Genomic DNA, 6137 nt, shown 5'->3' with positions numbered 1-6137 from the left:
CCTTACCTTAGGATGTATTTCCATTGATTTTAGAGATAGTGTAAGGGAAAGAAAGAGAGAAACTTCGATGTGAGAGACACATCGATTGGTTGCCTCCCTCATGTGCCCCAATTGGGCCAGGGATTGGGCCTGCAACCCAGGTACGTGCCCTTGACTGGGAATTGAAACCAAGACCCTTCGGTTAGCAGGACGATGCTCTAACCACTGAGAACACCAGCCAGGGCTGAACTATACATTTAAAACAGAATTATATTAAATGTAAATATGTCTCAATAATGCTGTCTAAGTTATTTTAGGTATTTTCAATATTAGTAAAATTTATTTTATTACGAGCTTTTAAAAAATTTGAGGTATCAGGCTCTGGGTCTGGCAGCCATGCAGCCCCACCACCACCCAGGCAGGGGTGCAGAAAGGTGCCTAACAGGCCTTATGTAGTCCGTAGGGCTCAGGTGCTTCATGGAGGAAGCCTACATCTCATGTGGGCCTCATGCTGGGAAGCTGGTCGCAAGTAGATGTTACCAATCAAAACAGGACTTTGATTGCCCGGCCAGTGTTGCTCAGTGGTTGAGGATCAACCTATGAACCAGGAGCTCATAGTTTGATTCCGGGTCAGGACACATGCCTGGGTTGCAGGCTCAATCCCCATTAGGGGGAGTGCAGGAGGCAGCCTATTAATGATTATCCCTCATCATTGAAGTTTCTATCTCTTTCTCCCTCTCCCTTCCTCTCTGAAATTAATAAAAATGTATTTTTAAAAAAGAAAAAAACTTTTAAAAAGTCAAATGTTTAAAAAAACAAACAGGGCTTTGGTTGATGGACCTTGCACTCAAGTAAGGAGACAGACTATACCTGTCAAAGGCATGCAGCTCACTGGCTTTATCCTCAAGTGCTACACAGTGTCCACTAGAGGTATGCTCAATAAGCCTGGCAGAAGGCAGATATCAGTACAAAACAGGCAACCACGAAATAGGATAAGAAGATTCTAGAGAAAAGAAAGCCAAAATGCATATTTCAGTCCTTTTAAAGCCATGAAGGCAAAGAAACTGAAAAGGCACTTCTCCTGAAAGCTTCTCCTAAAAAAAAGCACCTGCTACTAAAGGTGCATCTGCAGCAGCTGTTGCAAAGGTTCCTGCAAAAAAGGTGACCGCTGCAGACAAGAAGGTTCCCACTCAGAAAGCTGCAGGCCAGAAGTCAGCACTTCCAAAAGCTTAAAAGGGTCTGAAAATTCCAGCCCAGAAAGCACTTGTTCCAAAGGCATCTGGCAAGAAAGCATAAGAACATGAGGCTATTATAACAGAATCAATGACCTTTGAGGGATCAATGGGCCACTCCCGACTCTGCACAGAGGGCCCTGTACAGGTGGTGATGCTGGAGAATTATGCAAACATGACTTCCTTGGCGGCATTTCCATTTCCAAAACCAGATCTGATATTCCAGCTGGAGCAACGGGAAGTACCATGGGACCTAGACAGTGAGAGGTGAGAGGCCCCAAGAGGTTTTGGCACCAATGGTAAAACTAACACTGAGAATGAGGAGCAATGTCCAAAGCTGAACATTCCTAAAGAACCAGAGTCCTCCAGGCTCATAGCAGAGATGCAGCTGGGGGATGCCTCCCAGCACCCTCACTTTAAAAACAGCTTAGAGAAGCCACTGCTGTATGACACGACAGAGAAAAAAGATTTCACAGACTTCACAGTCCAGGATCACAAATTCTCCGCCATTGAAAGAGAAGGGATAGCCAGGAAATTGGAAGGAAGCAATGGTGTCAGCACACATCTCACCACCCTGCCAGGCCCCCTACAAAATAGGTGTGTGATAAATGTGGTGAATGTGGCAGATACTTCAGTCAGCCTTCATATCTTCACCGACATCAGGGAATTCACAATGAGAAGCCCAACAAATGCAAGGAATATGGAAAGCCTTCAGATGTGACTCAAAACTGTTTAGGCACCAGAAAATCCACACTGGAGAAAAACCACATTCATGTCAGGAATGTGGACAAGCCTCCAGTCAGAATCCACACCTCTTTTCACATCAGAAACTCCATGATGGAGAGAAGCTCTATGAATGTAAGGACTGTGGGAAAATCTTCAGCTACAACTCAAAACCAGTGAAGTCACACTGAGGAGAAACCTTTTAAATGTAAGTACTGTGGAAGGATATTCAGGTGTAGCTATGAGTGCATCATCCATGAGCAAGTTCACACTAGGGAGAAGCTCCATGAACCTAAGAAGTATGGGAAAAGTTTCGGTTTTAATTCAGTCCTGATTCAGCATCAGAGAATCCACACTGGGGAGAAACCCTGTAAGTATAAGGAGTGCAGCAAGGCCTTTTGCTGGAGTTCAGTGTTTCTCCAGCACCAGAGGTTCCAACATGGGGGGAAATTCTATAAATGCAGTGAATGTTGGAAAACTTTCAGTTGTAGCTCCTGCTTTATTATACATCAGATAATCCACACTGGGAAGAAATCTTAGGAATACGAGGAGTATGGGAAGATGTTCAATCAGAAAATAACCCTGGCTCAGCATCAGCGAGTTCACACTAGGGGGGGAAATCTTGTGTGTGTAAGGTGTGTAAGAAAACCTTCAAATTGAGCACAAGTTTCATTCAGCATCAGAAGTTGCATACTGAGAAGAAACCCTCCCAGGTTCAGTCCTCTCCCCTCTGCCTTCCCATCCTGAGAGCTCTGACCAATCTTCACTTGCAGGGCTACTTCCTTGCCTCTCCTGGGCTTCAGCCTGGCTGGTCCCCATTCCTCTCTCCCCAGTGTTGAGTGTCTGAGCCGTTACAGCATGACAGTGTGAAGGCATGAGGGTGTGACAACCATTTGCATATTAGCTCTTTATTATATAGGATACTTTATAGACAGTAAAATTCATTCTGTTAAAGAATACAGTTTGGGTGAGTTTTGACAAATGGCTATAATTATGTAAACAAGATATAGAAAATTTCGTTATCCCCTCAAATTCCCTTGGCACAGGGAGAAATTTAAATCATTGGTGGAATGTTTGGGATTTTTCTTTATTTTCATTCATTGATAAGGTTTTTGCAATACACAAAATTTAGGAGAATAAAAGGCAAAAGACAAACTAATTTACCTAGCTGTAATCAGAGCTTCCAAAACATACAAAGATCCTTGATCCAGACTCATGCTAAGAAAAGCAGTCAATATGTGGAAAAGGACAGTGGCTGTGGTTTCTTTGTCATATTTATGACACACATACATATATGGCTGACCATCTTCATTACTTGAGGGTCTGCTCCAGCAAAAGAAGAACAATGAGGAAGATGTTGTGCCCAGAAAAACAGGGGTCCATTGTGGGAAAACAGTGAAGAGTCAAGATGATAGTTGTGTAGCAAGCCTGGAATCCTGTGTCCTCACACCAAGGGGAGTTTGTGAAAAATAAGGGTATCATAAAGTCAAGTAGTAGAAAAGAGAAAGGCAACGAGGAATTTTTTTAAAGTTGTACAATAAAGGAAATGTAATCTTAGGTATAGCAATTGGCTCTGCAGTACGCAAGGGTTACACCACAGAGGGAAAAGGTCATTCTGGGTTGTTGGAAAAACTGATGGTAGAGAGATATTGTTGAGAAACATCTGACCACTGACTCTGCTTGCCCTGGTGCCCGCCTGATTCTGAGTTTAGTTCAGGGACAAAAAGGGCCCAGAATTTAGGAATATTCCTTTACACAGAAGTGCATACATGTGTGTAAGTGTGTGTGTGAGTGTGTGTGTGTATGTGTGTAAATTCCTATTAGCTTACCGTCAGTATAAAAGCACGGCTCACAAAAGATGAGTTTCTCCGATATCCTCTGTGGGCAACACAAGCAGCAGCCGCCAGGGGTACGCTGGCACCAAGTAAAGCCCTGCTGAAACCTGCTGCATCTGCTCCTGCTCTCTATAATTGCCAATAAATTTTGTAAACATTCACTACTTAGGAGAACCAAGATGGCGGCGTAAGGTACAGACCTGTGCGTGCTGCCTCCCACAACAACATTGAAACTACCAACTATTAGACAAACAGTTATCATTCAGAAACATGGGAAAGCTGGTCCAGTGGAAGCTCTACAACTGGAAGGAAAGAAAGAAGAGCATGGAGACTGAGTAGGATGTGCAGAGGCGCCAAGAACAGAGGTATGGAATCGCGCGCCAGGCGGGCTGCAACTGGATGCGTGGCTTTTTTTCAATCGGAAGGGGTTACAAACTCTCGAATCCACTGAGCTTGTTTGGGGTAGGATTCTGAGGTCCCAGACCCCTACGGGGAGAGGCGGGACAGCCTTGCAGCGGGTCGGAGAGCGAGGTGGCTTTCTCCCGGAACTGCTCGCTGGCACTCGGGGACGCGGAGAAGCGGAGTCATGGAGAGGCGAGGAGTCACTGAGACGCCATTGCTCTTTGCTCCGCCCTGGTGATTCCCAGAGACCCCGCCCTACTCAATTTACATCCCCGCCCAAGCTGTGCCAGTGGCACAAAAGGAACTACCTGCACTTTTGCAGCCTAACCCAACAAACTGTAGATTTCAACTCCTCGCATACATAAGGGACACACTCAAGAAGCAGAATCAGGTTCGGAGGAAGCCAGAGCCAAAACCGGCTGGGCGGGAGACATGGAACCGGTGTACCAGCAAACGCACAAGCAGGTCCACCAGATCCAGTCTCACATGGGACACCGGGAGATGGCAGACAAGCAGTCTGTGCATTTGCATTTAGTAGAAAACGAAATCCAAGCAAGCATACCAGATATTCAGCCACCAAGAACGCCTGGAGATTTTGTCCAGCAAGGAGCCGCCCAACAAAAGACAGAATGCCAAACTTCATGTTGACCAGTTAAAGTATGATGTCCAGCACCTGCAGACTGCTCTCAGAAACTTCCAGCATCGGCAATACGCAAGGGAGCAGCAGGAGAGACAGCGAGAGGAGCTTCTGACTCGCACCTTCACCCCCAACATGGGATGTGGCGCCCCCTGCGAGGCTGAGACGGCCCCTGCGAGGCTGCGCAGGCCCCTGGGAAGCCGAGAAAAATACATGATCTCACTCATTTATGGATAATAAAGACCATTATAAACTGATGAACAAAAATAGATACAGAGGCAGAGCAGCATTGAACAGACAGTCAAACTACAGTGGGAAGCCTGGGGAGGGTTGTGGGGGAGTAAGAGATCAACCAAAGGACTTGTATGCATGCATATAAGAATAACCAATGGACACAAGACACTGGGGGGTAGGGGAGGCGAGGGGAATGTCAAGGGGGGGAAAAAAGGAGACATATATAATACTCTTTGTAATACTTTAAGAAATAAAACAAAATTAAATTTTAAAAAATTCACTACTTAAATCTTACATAAGCATATATAAGTGTTGCATTGAGTTTTCTCAGGGCATTTGTCATTTATATCAGTGATAATTTTGCATTCTTTGCATTTGTTTCAGATTTCTCTTGTTCTTACTCTTTTTTGCATAAAGATTAAGATAAATGGACATTAAATATATGTATGTTTGTAGAGTCTTAAGTATATAGTACATAACATCTTCCTAAGAAAACAATGAATGAAGATTACTCAGGCACATTGTAATGAATGAAATGGCCTTGTTGTTTTACAATTATTGTCAAATGTGAAAACAACTGTGTTTATCTCAATGAAAAAAAATTATCTTTATTTTGTTGAAAAGTATTACAAATGCTCCCCTCCCCCCGCCCCATTGACCTCTTCTAGCCCACCTCTGAGCCCCACCCCAGGCCTTCACCACCCTATTTTCTGTGTCCCTGGCTATGTATATATGCATACAAGTTCTTTGGTTGAGCTCTAAAAATTCTGAACCCACAAACTGGCCTTCGGGGTTGTAAGCTCTGGATATATCCCTATTTTTTCCTTTCCTCATAACATTTTGACAAAAGGCAATAGAGACAAATTTAGCACAAAGTGTGAGACAACCCACATAGGATATATTTCTTGGCACATAAGTTAAGTTACCTTAAGTAAAAATCCTTCTGAATTTCCTACATTATTATTTGTACCCTTCCCCCAACACACACACACACACACACACACACACACACACACACACACACACACACACACAAAACTCTCAAAACTAAAATATAGGAAAAACTATTACATATTGGAATATATGCAGTATATT

At 44.0% G+C, this 6137-nt stretch overlaps 2 pseudogenes; both read left to right on the top strand.

Moving 5' to 3' along the window:
• Nucleotides 1–456: 456 nt before the first annotated feature.
• LOC132231916 (large ribosomal subunit protein eL14-like) lies at nucleotides 457–1275 on the top strand (annotated as a pseudogene).
• A 4-nt stretch (nucleotides 1276–1279) lies between these two features.
• LOC132231915 (zinc finger protein 619-like) lies at nucleotides 1280–3407 on the top strand (annotated as a pseudogene).
• Nucleotides 3408–6137: the final 2730 nt, after the last annotated feature.

This window comes from Myotis daubentonii, chromosome 3 (assembly GCF_963259705.1).
Source record: "Myotis daubentonii chromosome 3, mMyoDau2.1, whole genome shotgun sequence".
Lineage (NCBI taxonomy): Eukaryota > Metazoa > Chordata > Mammalia > Chiroptera > Vespertilionidae > Myotis > Myotis daubentonii.
This window is presented reverse-complemented; position numbering and strand designations above follow the sequence as displayed.